The sequence below is a fragment of the Manis pentadactyla genome, chromosome 3 (assembly GCF_030020395.1).
Source record: "Manis pentadactyla isolate mManPen7 chromosome 3, mManPen7.hap1, whole genome shotgun sequence".
In the NCBI taxonomy this organism is placed as follows: domain Eukaryota; kingdom Metazoa; phylum Chordata; class Mammalia; order Pholidota; family Manidae; genus Manis; species Manis pentadactyla.
The window spans coordinates 148,460,248-148,473,517 of NC_080021.1; the positions used below are offsets into that span (position 1 = coordinate 148,460,248).

Consider the following 13,270-nt stretch of genomic DNA (forward strand, 5'->3'; position numbering starts at 1 on the left):
TGAAAAGAACAAATACTCTGAAATAGACTAACAGGAAAGGCCTTTCTGAGAAAGTGACATTTAAGCTAAAACATGAAACATTACTAGGAGTCAAACAAACAGCTTTCCAGGCAAGGAAAACAACATGCCTGAAGATCTGGCAGGAAAGAGGTTGGCAAACTCAAAGAAATTACAGTAAGTTAAAGTGACTGGAGAGTAGTGGGAAAAGGGGAGAGTGAAATGACAGAATTAGAAGGGACATGACAACACAAGGCCTTTCCAGTTGTAGTTAAGAATTCAGTGCTCTGACCTACGGTGATGGAGGCCATGCAAGATTTTAAGCAGGAGAATCATTGTGATTCCATTTATATTATTCAAAGCCCACGGGCAAGACCTGAAGCAAGGGAGCCAGCAAGAAAATTTTGTCACAGACTACGAGAACATTGGCTTCAACCCACTGGGAACCCATTGGTTCAGTTTGCTCCTGAGGAACCCTTCAGTCCTGAACTGCAGTCCTAAACTGCTCTTCTGGCTGTGCATCTTCTACTATGCTCAGGTCCTCTGGAAGCTCAAATGTCCCCATGGTTTGCCCTTCTTCAAAAGAAAAAGACAACTAGAGAAGAGATCAAGGCAACCACATATCACTTTGGGAAGGAATTACTTTATTTTCAACAATTGTTCTTTGGTCATAAGAAGGACTTTGGGGAGGGGGGGTCAGTCATTTTGTCTCTTTTTAACTGCCCACCCCTACCACCAATGCAGGGGCAGAAATTAGAAGAGCAAATATCTGGTCTTACTTCAGAGATTGCCCTGGTCATAGAGGTGACATAAACTTAAATGAAACATAGGATGAACACTATCAAAACTGACTACAAAAAAAGTAGTAATTGATTTTTGACAAAATGCAGAGATAGAATGTTTCCAATCCAGGCGCTATGTCAAAGGATAGAAATGTAAACCTCTGAGAGGTCAAATCCAGGCTTTGATCCAAGGGAATAAATTCTCAAATAGAGCAGAAAAACCAAATGACCTGAACTTCAGCACACCTATGAGAGATAATCCTAGGACAAGGTCTCTCATGAATTACTACCAACTCCTCCCAGATACCAGAAGGTCCTTGGGGTCGGAGGTGGTGAAAAGGAAACATTTATTTATTACAATTCCAGGTTTATGGAGGGGAAATTTCGTGGAAATCTTTTTCCACGGTAAGGAAATTGAATAGTGTTGGAATCAGAGTCAGAAGGCAAAGATTTTGAATAGAGGCCAGAGTAGTCTTGCAAGAAGCCCCGGGGCCCATTGGTAGTAAATATTGATAGAAGCCCATAGTGAATGTTGCTGAATTGTGTGGATGACATTTTACTGCCCATATGTCCCCTTAGTGTGCTGGGGGAGAGAAGAGGGGCTAACTAATAAAACATGTTTTGTGTGTGAATGTGTGTGTGCATATGTGTATCGAATCAAAAACATGCATGTTTGATTTCTCTGAAAGAAGGACAATAATATGCTTCAAAGCACAGAAAAGATATTTCGGAGTGACACCCCTTCCAAAACACTGCAATAACCACCTTAGAAACAGACAGATTCATTTTTTCATGCTGGAAGCCAATACATAATACTGGTTTAATTCATTTTGCAAGCTGGTTGTAAAAGCAGTTGAGTGTCTGGATATAATGGCAGTGAGGTGCTCACAGTAAGTTCCCCTTTTATGATCACTTAAACAAAGTTAAACCTAAGGGAGGAAAGAGACATCTTTATCTTCATGTTACCAATTCCTCTGTTTAATTCTTTGGTGGCATATCATGGATTGACTCTAAATCTGAATTCTTCTTGACTCCAGCAGGAAACTGGAAGAAAAGTGTTGAGGTTTCTGTAGGTGCTATGTTTAGCTCTGATATCAGGAAGGCATGATAAAATGAAAGCCCGGTGTTACCACCCTGAACCTAGGAGAAGCGAGAATGGAGCAAGGAAAGGCAGACTGGGCGAGTAGCATAGCTCAACCTGAGGCATGGCCTTGGTCCCAGAGTCCAGGGCATCTACTCAAAACTGAAAATAATTAATCATGAGACAGACCAGAAAAATGTTTCCAGCTCATCCCAGACAAGGACTTCATGCCTCAGCTTTATTATTCTCTTGTGATATGGTGGCTCCCCACAGTCAGACATGCCCATGGTAGCCATAAAAAAATGCCTTGTCATGCAAATAAGAATAATATATGATTCACCCATATGGTTATCACTTCATTACCCACAAAATTAAGACCAGTGTATTTACAAAGACATGTGGCAAACACCATTTGAGAGCTGAAATTACATCCAGGAAGGTGATCAGTTTGTTCCTTTATATGCTTGGCCTCGATGGCTCTGGTAGTTATCACATCATGAAACAGATTCAGAGTTCACTAAATGTCTCTCCTTTGAAGTTGCTATTCCCATTTTTTAAAAAGTTGATTTCCCAGTTAAGTATGATTGTGCTTCTTTTCTTAAGGTCAGGATAGCAAAAAAGTTATTAAATGGAAATTGCAGTGATAGGGTCCCTGGTCCTAGCCTAGCTCTGGTGGTAAGTGGCTTTATGACCTTGGGCATGTCACCAACTCAAGTCTCAGTCACATCATCTACAAATGGCGGGTGGCAGTCAGAGATCAAGTGATCAGATTTGAGAGCAGCCTCTGTCACTTAATTGAATGAAAACATGGAAAATCCTTGTGGTGATACCTGGCACATAGTAAGTGCTCAATAAATGTCAAACATGTGAGCATCACCACTTGTGTAACTTCAGGCAAATAACTGAACCTCCCTTGACCTTCAGCTTTACTTATTTATAAACTGAGTTAAGCAGTTATATAGATAGCAAATGAGAGAACACTTGTGAAGGAGTCAGGCACAGTGACAAGCAAATAACAAGTACACAGGAAATGTCTTCTTTCTTCTCCAAAGTTGCAGGGGATCTTTCCATAGCAAGATCTTTGGGGAAAGAAAAAGCAGTTACAGTACCCAGCTCACTGTTTTGTCTATTCATTTAAAAAATCCTTTTTTACCTGAACCAACTAAATTTCAAGAAGAAGCCAAAAAAACTTCAGAACTACCATCTCTCTTAGCAAGCTTTTGAATTGTGGTAAAAAACTCATAACCTGAAACCTACCATCTTAGCCATTTCTAAGTGCATAGTTAAGTACCGTTATGTCCACACACTGATGTGCAACCAAGCTCCAGGACTTCATCTTAAAAAGCTGAAATTCTATAGCCACTAAACAGTACCTCCTCATTCTTACTGCCCTCAGCCCATGACCACCTCCACTCTCCTTTCTGTCTCTGGGAATCTGACTACTCTAGAGACCTCATGTAAGTGGAATCATACAGTATTCACCTTTTTGTACTGGCTGATTTCACTTAGCATAAGATTCATCCATGTTGTCACATGTGTCGGGGTTTCCTTCCTTTCTAAGGCTGGATAATAGTCCATTGTATGCATATGCCACAGTCTCTTTATCCATTCATCCAGTTCTCTTAGGAGTTTTATCCAAAATCTTTTTTAAAAGTAAAACTTTCAGGTAGCAACAACTGTACCACGTTTTCCTCTCCCCCACCTCAATTTAGCAAATCTGGTTTGCTAAAAGGAATCAAAATGATGGTGAAATGACAGCTGGTTTGTGTCCCCTCTCCCAGTCTCACTTGTATGGATCACACATTGGCCAACAAGTTTCCCCAAACCTCAGCAGGCTCTCCCTCCTCAGCTCAACCCACACAGACTGAAATAATAAAACTCCCAGTTCCATTTCTTCACCGGCCAGATGAGTATTTCTGTACTCCACTCTCCCTACACACTCTTAGCCCTTCTTGGCCCCTGACCTTTTTTTCTGTATCAGAGGTTGGGGAGTGAGGGGAGATACAACAGTGATTCCTGCAGAAGGAGTTTACCAAAGGAGAGGAGGTGCAGAGATTGGGAGTCGTGGACACCCAACATCAGATTCCTCTTGGATCCATATTCTCTGTTGTCCGTCTGGTTGGCATTTCTTTGGGCTGTGCTCAAATAAAGCTTGGCCGTCATTAATGATTGCCTTCACATTGCGCAGAGGAAGAAGAAACTAAGCACCCAGACTACTAGCTCTATTCTTTTCTGAATATTTAAATCCTGTTCACCAAAAGGTCTGCTTAGCAGAGAGGGGAGTGTAAGAAATAAAAGAGGTCAGAGTCCTGGTCCGCCTCATCTTTCAACTTGTGTGTGTTACTCATTGCCAAAATGACTCCTATTCAGATGTATAAGCCCAAACTATTTTCTAAAAGAATTTCAAGTTCCTTAACTTATTAAATGGGTAATAGGGTTGTTATTTATAATTTCAGAGTAAACTAAATCTTCCTTTTCTTTTTTATTAAACCACAACATGGCATCCCAAACGTCCAGCTGCGAGCTCCTTTGAAAGTGTGTGGCGTCACCCTTGCTGGGTTGGAAGCAGCAAGACACTGTTTCTCGTAGATCCTTCTAACTCCCACAGCCTGGCCCTGGTGCACAGTCGGGAGCACTGCGTGGGTTGCATGGTCTCTTTTCCCTCTTAGCCCCTTCCCCCTCCCCCTTGCGGCCCCTTTCCATGATTATAACTCCTCCATAGTTGGCACTTGTCCTATGCCCTCTGTTTTGCCCTCTGTGATCAGTGCTGAAATCCTTAGAATGGGGGGCTCTGTGTGCTTCTCTCCAGGGACTACCAGAAAGATGATCCATGCTGCTACTAGTCTTGCAGGGAGCTAAGTGGCCCGGTGGAGGAGAAAAGCCAGGAAGGTCTGGGACAAAGAAATAACTCTGGAGGCTTAAACACGGAGCCTCCAGAGCTGTGCTGTCCCATATAGTAGCCACTAGTCACATGCAGCCATTATATTTAAAGTGAAATGAATGAATCCCATTAAAATTTTTAAATTAAATTTTAAATTCTGTTCCTCTGTCACACTAGCCACATTTCAACATTGCTTAGTAGCCCCATGCAGCTAGTGGATACAGTATTAGACAGCACAGGTTTAGAGCATTTCCATCATTGCAGAAAGTTCTACTGGACACACTTCTCTAGAGACTTCCAGATGAAGGTCTAGCTAGAAACTCTTATGAGAGGGATGAGTATGTATAATCCACATTATGGCAATATTGCCTAGTGTCCAAACAGAAACACTTTTGAGAGAGAAAAGAGGCATTAATAATTATCCTGGGACTAAAGAGAGTGCAAAGGGACACTATGAAAAATTATGCTGGGATGTATTCGTCAAGATTCTCCAGAGAAACAGAACCAATAGGCTATATATATAGATATATATGAGGAGATTTATTATAGGAATTGGTTCATGTGGTATTAGAGGCTGAAAAAGTCCTGGGATCTGCCATTTGCAAGCTGGAGAACGAGGTGAGCAGTGGTGTAATTCAGTCCAAGTCTGAAAGCCTGAGACTGGCGGAGCGAACGATGGTGTAAGTCCCAGTCTCAGAAAGAAAGCAGGAGAAGCAGGAGTGCCCACGGCTGCCGTCCAGAAGATGGACGTCTCAGTGGAAGCAGAGAGAGAGAATTCACCCTTCTTCTCCCTTTTTGTTCTACTCAGACCCTCAGTGGAATAATAGATGATGTCCACCTGCTTTGGTGAGGCTGAAGTTTATTCAGTCTGCTAATTCAAATGCTAATTCCAGACACACCCTTATCAGCACATCCAAAAATAATATGCTACCAGCTCTCTGGGCATCCCCCAGCCCAGTCAAGGTGACACAGCAGCCTAACCATCCCCAGGTTACAGGCAAACCTGGAAGCACTGTCACCCTGATCTATCTGAGCAGGGACCCTGGAGCTGCACAAGGGTGTCTATGGCTTTTATAGATAAAATTAGAACTCGAACTGAATTTTGAAAGGGCCATCACCTAGAAAAGTGGCCTTTTCCCAGAAATAGGCCCATTTATAGAATGAGCTGAATTCACTCACTCGCTCCCATATTCAGGTCTGTGCTCTCCCTGGGTCAGGCCTAGATGAGACTCGTCTCGTCCAAAGTGAGCTGAGAGCTGGAAAAATAGGATTGTTCTTCAGCGGTTTCTCTGACGTGAGAGACTGATATTAACAACTGTCACAAAGTCACTTTTTCTACCCCAGGCCACACACTCTTTGTAACATCAAATAGTGCTGCTGGAGGGGAAGGCATCGGAGTGGAAGTCCTGGAGAACTCTGGTTGCCTGATGGGAGAATCACTTTTCTGCTTCATTGCTTTTTGTACAGGACCCAAGAACACTGAAAAATCTTCATTTTTGAAGTATTACCAAAGGGTACTCAAACAGATATATCAAAACCTGTTGAAAGTCAAAGCAAAATCACAGGGCCTTGTGCCCACTTTGAATTCTCACACAGTCCCCTTGCCTGGAGTGAAGTGCTGAGGCCCCAGTTTGGGTCCTGCTCCGGGACAGACATAACCATGAAGGCTGGCCTTCTCCCTTGCCCAGGAGCAAGGCAGGCAGCCCAGTGGGATGGAATCTTTCTTCTCCAACAGCCATCAAAGAGAACTGAGCATTGTCACTGACCTTACAGTATACCCCTCCTAAAAACCATGATTTCCAAGATGCATCACAGTTATAGGATCAACCCTGGGAAACTAGGAAAGGAGATAATTTTGCTGCTCCAAGCCTTCCCGCTTTGGGTTGATAGACTTTTGTGTGGTGCAAACAGCGCCAGCATCATCATGGATTCAAAGATCTCACCATCTCGCCTACCCTCTCTGGGCTGGTTCTACTTCCAGTGGGCTTAAACATTTGAAAGGATTAGCTTATTTTCATTAATTGACACCCAGCACAGAAGCCACATAGGTCAAAGCCTGCCCTGTTTAGGGAGTGTGATCAGAGCCCTTGTTTAAGTCCACTGCTTGGCACTACAGAAATTAACCCGGCACCTACAATGTGTCAACACCTCTTATGGGCACAGGGGATACAGCTGTGCACAAGACAGGGAAGAGGTAGATAATAAACATTCATAATGGAATAAAGGTGGGTTCATCTTTTCATTTCAGTTGGTGCCTATAGAGGAATAAGGCAGCAGACAGGGAGTGGCTGCAGTGACCTGGGGGACACACGGTGGTCCTGTCGGTTAAAGCTTCTGAAAGAGAGGCCTTTGGACCCATGACCTGAAGATGAAGAAGGAAGCATCCAGGCAATAGAAGAGGAATGAAGAGCTTGAGGCCTCAAAGGGGAACAAAGAGCCCTACCTCCCAAGCGCAGCCTGGGCCAAGCCAGAGGGCCTGAGTCCTGTGAAAAAAGAGGAAGGGGCAGGAGATGACTAACTGGAAGTCAGCAGTGGGCAAGGACACAAGGCCTTGCAGGCACGGGAAAGCATCTGACTGGGTTTTAAGTACAGTGGGAAGACACTCAAAGCGTTTTAAGAAAGAAAATGACATGATCTCATTTATATGCCTAAAGATTACTCAGGATGCTGTGTGCAAATGGACTGGAGCAGTGGTTCTCATAGTGGGGGCCCCAGACCAGCAACAGTATCACCAGGAAACTAGTTATAAATGCAAATTCTAGGCCCCACCCAGAACTCCTGGATCAAAACTTGGGACCAGTAATCTGTGTTTTAACAAGCCTTCTAGGGGACTATGACCCACACTCATGTTTGAGGACCACTGGGCTAGATGAAGATGGGCATAGAGGACAATGGTTCTCTCCCTGCCCTGCTAACAGTGTCCAAGGAGGCTAAGAACATGGGTTTGCAAGACCTCTTTACAACTAGCCCCAAACAAATGGAAAGAAGAGGAAAACAGAAGCACCCAAACTTTAAGACTCAGAGGCCCACTTGATAACCTGCAGAAGCTCCAAAAGACTGTTTTCTGTCTCCCATCAATGGGACGGATTTTGTGGAGTTCTAAAAAAACCTTGGGCTACCCAGAGGTCAAAATTACACAAACTAAAACAACAACAAAAAGAAACAAAGTTTCTGTGACTTAACCAAACTCATGTAACAAGTTAGGGCAGCATCCCTGACCTTTCTGAGTCAACATCGAGTCTGTGCTTTTCCCAAACGGCATGACTGGGCCAGCCTAGCACACAGGACACAACGTTCCTCTTTGAAAAAATTGCACTTGGAAAGGGAGACTATCTTTAGAAGTTCTTACTGTGCTCCTGGGACCAAACACTGTATCACTGATTTGAAAATGCTTACTTTTCAGAAACAACTGCAAAATAGCATCATTCATGATGCCCCTCAGCAGCAGACTACCCCTGTCTTGCCACACTTGCAACTGGTATTTTATTGGTGGGGAGACATTCTCCCTCCTGTTGCCAGCCAACATTATTTGTAGCCTAATAATTTATTCACAAAATAACCCTACTTATTTGTGTTTCAGATATATCTTTCCTAGGAGACTCAATATTTTTAATGATAGCCCTGCAAATATGCCCAAGAAGATAGTGCAATTTGCAACTTAATAGAAAAAAGTATGTTAACAATACAATATTGTTTCCTTCCCCGTGAAGCACAAAAGAATTTCCTCCAAGCGTATTGGCCTTGAGACACAGGAGGGAGAGCGGCAAGACCCAGCTGCTCATCTGTCCACAAAGGTAATTTCCCAGCAAAAGTTGAGGGTACAGGTCATAACCCACGACCAGCACTGGTGCAGGGCAAGAAAAACTGACAGTAATAACATGTCCTGCTTCCCTCATCTGATCTGACTGCCAGACAGGCCAGAAAAATATTTTTTTCTTCCGGAAAATAAGAAGAACACAGACCAAAAACAAAACAAAACGGAACAATGTAACCTGAAATATGGGGCAAAAGGGAGAAAGAAGCAAACACTCACACAAATCCACATGACTGAAACGAGAGGCTGCACACTTTTAAAGTACAATTAGTATCACACACCTTTTCTGTTTTCCCTAAAGAAATCTGTCTTGAGACCCCGACGCCCAATTAGTAGAATATCTGCCTTTCTCCTTCTGTCACCCTCTTTAAAACCTCCCAAAGCCCTAGGAGATAGGTGAGGTGATTCTGACCTCCTCCTCTGAAGGAAAATGTCCCTGGAATCTGATGGACCCATAACCAACTCTGCTTTGCACCAGGACGTGGTGCTGGGCCTGTATTGTCACCCTGGCCTGCTGCTGAGCTGAGTCCCTATTGAGATCACACTGGATCTTCATACGGAAATGATCCTGCACCTTCAAAACCACTTTTGATCCAGAATGCTGTGTGTTCCCAGAATCATAGCTCGAGTGCTAAGCTTTTCCCTGCACAGCCAGCCCCTATTCCTAGCACCGTCAGACTGGTTCAAACTTCAGCCTAAAGAGAGCTCCTTGTGGGATCAGAGCTACTATCTCCTTTCCTTTTCTGGGATTCACTGTTTCTTTCCTCCCTAAGATCAGGCAGCTTTCCCCATTAATCCCCGAAACCAAAGCCTCAAATGTGTAAGCATGGTTACTCTCAAATAGTTACTCTCCAATATGTGTTATTAGTTCTTGCTCCATAAATTTTGTGCAAATGAGTAAGTAGGAAATGAAAACTGAAAATCAACATCCATATTGAAATGTGCTGGGCATTCAGTAGATGACTGTGCTTTCATGTACATCTACACCATTTATTTGAAGCCTCACCATAACCTTGTAAGATGTACTTTATTTTTAAAACAGTTTTATTGGAACAAAGTTGATATACAATATTATATTGGTTTCAGATGAACAACATAGAAACCTGATAATTATACACATTACTAGATGCATGCCATGGTAAGTGTAGTTCCTCCTGGTACCATAACAAGATTATTAAACTTATTTTGCTGATAAGAGAACTAAAGTGCAAACAGGTTGAAAAAACTCAGTATCAAATAGCAACTTGTGAAGCCAGAACTTGAATTCTCAGCTTCCTTTTCACTCCATATTCTGATGCTTGCAAAGGAGTCAAGAATGGCTTGGTTTCCTAGCTTCTAAAATAGGAGGGTCATACTGAGTTGGAAGAAAAAAATTTAGAAACATTTTTTTTTCTTAAGATTGCTGTGGAACGAGTTAACTTCCTCTGTACTAGGTCCCACAGTACCCTCTGGGGAGGATCCTGAGTACCGATCTGCCACCTCTAGACACTGTGCAGAAGTCCAGACCCTCTGTAACAAGTTGCTGCAGGAATCCCAAGATGAGGCAGAAGGCCACTTGTGCAAGAGAACATGCATCATGTCAACAGATCCATCCTGGGGTGATAGTCACAGGGGTAAACAGTAGGATTGCAGCCAGGAGGTAAGGATACATCTGCATGAAGAACTGATTTGTTGACGGGAAGAAAAATAAAAAGGATTCAAAGACTTCCCAGAATCTACTCCAACTTGAGAGCGTCTCATGATCTGGTTGTATGAGGCTACAAACAGAAGGATGCCCTGGCCCCAGAGGGAGCATCTGGCCTGGAAAACAAACGATGCTCCACTATCCAGGACTCTGCTGCTCCTCACTCCCTCCCCAACCCCAGCACCTGAACTCAGCTGCTGGAGGTAGAGAAAAACAGGCCACCAGAGTGGAAAATCCTAAATGCAAACAATGCTCAGAGGCCTGGCTTTCTTTGCTTGTCAAAGTCTACCTCACATTTGATTTTTGATTTCAATGTGCTACCCCCATCTTGTAAAAGAAGAAACTAAGATACAAAAAAGCTGAGTGACTGGTCCATGTGATGGGTAGTTATTGGGTTTCAGCACTAGAAATTAGCTCCCCTAATTCTCAGCTTTGTATTTCTGTTGGACAAATAGAGGAGAATAAAGAGGAAACTTCCTTCTTCAGAGAATTTTTTGTTTTACCTTCTCATCCTTACTGCCACACACACACACACACACACACACACACACACACACACACACACACACAATTATATAGGTACTTAAAGCAATGGTTCTGTAAAAAGAAATAAGAGCTGCTGGGAGGGGCCTGGAGTAAGGACATGGACAGTGTGGTGAACACTCACAGTGAAATTGGGTTGGTACCAGAGTCAACTGCATTCTAGAAGAACTCCTGGTCTTCTGTTACATTTTTTACCCAAGGGACAGATAAAGGGGAAATTCAGTCTGCTAACACCTTGGCCAATTAAAAGAGAAGGAAGTACCTGGAATCGTTCTGAAATTAAAGTATGAGAAAAGCATGTAATCTCTGTTATTATCTCTCTACTACTGCCATTCTATAACAAGAGACTAATGTGGTGGTATCCAGACCTTGGCCAGAGGCATCACTTTTTGGGTCTAATCCACTCAGGCATGCTCGTGTGATTTTTCTGTGTGGCTTCCCTACACATTGGTAATGGGTGATAGCTCCTAAAAACAAACTCTGTAGTTTCTCCAGTACCTCCCTTAAATCCAGAAAAATGGGGTCCTTGCCAGGGGCCATGTGCTTTAGAGGACCCTAAAGTCTGGACACCTGCAGGGCAAGAAAAAGGATCCATGGAGCCAAGGGTTTTGCTCATCTGGAACCCCTGCCCCTGATTCTAAGTCCAGCTCTGGGTACCTGGGACCTGGAATTCCCAAACAAATAGCCCAGAATACATCTGGGGGCTTGCACATACTCCTGTAAGTGAGCATCTTTCCAAGCACTTACAGTGTAGCCCATGTTCCCCCAGTCTAGCCATGACCAAGAATTAGCTGTTTGTGGGATGGGGAGGGGAAGAGAGATGGAGCTTGGACATGTGGCTATAGTCTTGTGAGTACAGGAGATGGGAAGGAAAGCAGGCAGGCCTTGGCAGAGTGGGCTCTTGGGAGTGGAGAGGGGCTCTCCATTCATAGGACTGCTCCAGGCCCTGCAAATGAAATGCTTGTTGGTGGGAGAGTGGTTCTATCACCTCCCAGGTGCAAAGCCTCATAACTAGAACCCATTGCCTCCTTCTTCGGTCTCAATTCATCCTGCACACTGAGACCAGGGTCTTCCTTTAAAACACAGATGTGATCTTATCAAGTCTCTGATTGAAAATACTTCATGGCTTCAGCTGCTTACAATATCATAACCAAACTCTGGGTTCTCAAAGGCCGTTATGACCTGGCTAGTCCCTAACTCATTGTTACTCCCACAAACCCCACCACCACTACTTGCTGTTGCTTATGCATGGACCACCTTTTGATCTTTAGCACAACCTGTTCACCCAAGCCCACACGCCCTTAATCTCCATGCTCCCTTTGTCTGGCTGGTATATAGAAAGTACAAAATGCATTTTTGTTGAATTGAAATTCACTGACTTACTGAGATGACAGACAATTTCTGGAGGTGTCTTATATGTGTTTGGCGTCCTTGTAAATGCAGAGCTGTCCCCCAACCCCCCTTCCTAAGCAGGTCACCAGCCCTTTGGTCATTACCTTGGGGATGTTTTTCAGTGTGAAAAACTTAGGCTGCTTTTTCAACTTAAAAGTTTTCTCATCTATAATAAAAGCCTAAACTCTCTCTAGAGATACGCTCCAGAGGGGAAGGATGCTCCAGTGGTGGCCATGGGAAGGTGCTTTTGTGGAGAGAAATATAGAGAAAAGACAAGAGATTGCCAGAGACCAAGAGGTAGTAAGTTCACACTGCCCTTTAGTCAATGGAAACATGCTAGAATGATATAACAGGCACTCCTGCTCAGAAAATGGGTGTGTAGCTCTAACAGTGAGGGTTATTTCTAGCCACTTTCACCAAACTGATGTGCTCCCTGGTCCCCACATTACCTAACGGAGGTTGAATGGCATTTCCTCAGGCTATGTCTATGAAGGAAATGTTTTCCTTTTGTATTACTCTGTTCCTTCATCCCATAGCCTTTGTTTTTCTACACAACTGATAGTGTGTGGCCGATAATGAAAAGTGAGCCCAGTAATTTCCCCAGAGCTGCTTCCACTGGATTAATGGAAGACATTCTCCGGTGGATACAAGCAAGAGCAACCTACCCCAAGGGCCACCCCCACCTAAATACCTCAGTGTCAGAAGTTCAAGAAGGTCTTATGTAGTTAGGATGAATGAGCATGGCTGTAGAGAACTATACTGTAGGTTTCCCAAAGACATGCAGCTTGAACACTAGAAATCAGTACAAAGGATGAGTGACTACAACCCAGTACAGGCATCTTCTGTCTTCTCCCGGGTCATTTTAAGTCTCCCAGGTTCTGCTGTTTTATCTTCATTGTCAAAAGCAGCTTACAGGTGTTGCAAAATGGGCATATCAGAAAGCAGCACAAGCTCTAAAACCCAACACATTATATCAGGACAGTTGCCTTGAACTCCTCCCTTGGGCACCTGAAGTCAGCTCAGAACAAGGTGAGCTGAAACTTGAGATCCACCTTCCTTTCTTCCCCACTTCAGATATTTAATTGAATTGGAGCAT

The 13,270-nt window shown here is 43.6% G+C and overlaps 1 long non-coding RNA gene across 1 annotated transcript in view; it reads right to left on the reverse strand.

Annotated features, from left to right (window-relative positions):
* Window positions 1–661: 661 nt before the first annotated feature.
* The window catches only part of LOC130682980 (uncharacterized), a 62,090-nt gene continuing 49,481 nt past the window's right edge, over window positions 662–13,270 (reverse strand). Inside the window, exon 3 of the long non-coding RNA XR_008996500.1 lies at window positions 662–2,939. This is a non-coding gene — a long non-coding RNA (uncharacterized LOC130682980). The remainder of the gene's footprint in view (window positions 2,940–13,270) is intronic.